The following is a 1,366-nucleotide window of genomic DNA, read 5'->3' on the forward strand; positions in this document are numbered from 1 at the left end:
AACCAACAAAAAAACAAAAAACTCAACAAACATAAACCAAAAAAATCCAACCACAAACATACAAACAACAAAGCAAAACAAAGCCAAAAACCCCCAAAAATAAACAGGAAGAAGAAAGAAAAAAAAAGGAAAAAAGGAAAAGAAAGCTCCACTGGCAGCTTGACCTCACGGCTGCAGTGCGCGGCTCTGATGTAGACATGGTGGAGTATATCTCTACATGTATTATATATTATTATATACATGTATACAGATACTCGCCTGCCCCGGAGATCTGGACAACTGCCAGACAAATTTGTATGAGGAAATCAGAGAGCCCCGTTCCCGTCTGGGCTGGCTTAATTATGGCTGACCACGCAAATAGATCAGAATGATGCTCGTTGAGTTGCTCGCCAATGTGCGCCTAATCAATATCGCTACTCTTTCATCCCAAAAAAACATAAAGCCAATTCTTTGTAACATCACAGAAGGAGAATTCATTTGATCGTTATTACGAAATGCCGTCTAATATTACTTGCTCGATGTATAAGATTCCGACTGATAATGTCAGATTTAGATCTGAAGAGAAGGATTAATTAATTCTACAAAGACGACAGACGTTGAACCCCCAACAAAAACCCGACGACCCCCAAAACACAGAAATAAACTCCCCAAAATATATACCTTATCCCCAATACCAGCCCTAGATCAAGCTCTTTGAGTATGAATTGATTCAGATCAATATATGGATTGGTTAATAAAGATCAATTATTGTTTGGTGCATATTCGTCAATAGAATGATTGATTGGAGAAAAGTCATGACTAACTATGATATCTTTCCCAAATTTCGTTTTCTTCCTTTCTCGTGGCATTTTTATCGTCTACTTCTGCATACAAAGAGTTTTTCCGACTCCCACAGAAACGAGAGGAGATTACGTTTGCATGAACTTACAAACAGCAGTGTAATAATCCAGATCAACATGGGGTCTATAATGACGCCGATGCTCTTCTCCAAATCGTCACGGCATGAATGCAGTATTCTAAATGGCTTACTCGCTTTCTGTAAAATTTATGCGAGAGTTAAAAAACAACACCGACAAAAAACAACAACAATAACAACAACAACAACAACAACAACAACAACAACAACAACAACAACAACAACAACAGCAAAAACAACTAAAAGAACAAAAATAAACAAACAAAACAAAATAAAACAAACAAAACGAAACAAAACAAATCCAATCTAAAAAAAGCGGAGCTATTATACAATATTTCAGCTGTTTAACAATCTCATCGTCGTTACGTAAGCTGATCGGTTCACTGAGCCTGGCTTTCAATAAAACAAAAGTGGCTTTTCTATTAAGTGATATACCAACACTGGAACAAT

The sequence above is a fragment of the Aplysia californica genome, unplaced genomic scaffold, assembly GCF_000002075.1.
Source record: "Aplysia californica isolate F4 #8 unplaced genomic scaffold, AplCal3.0 scaffold00166, whole genome shotgun sequence".
NCBI lineage: Eukaryota > Metazoa > Mollusca > Gastropoda > Aplysiida > Aplysiidae > Aplysia > Aplysia californica.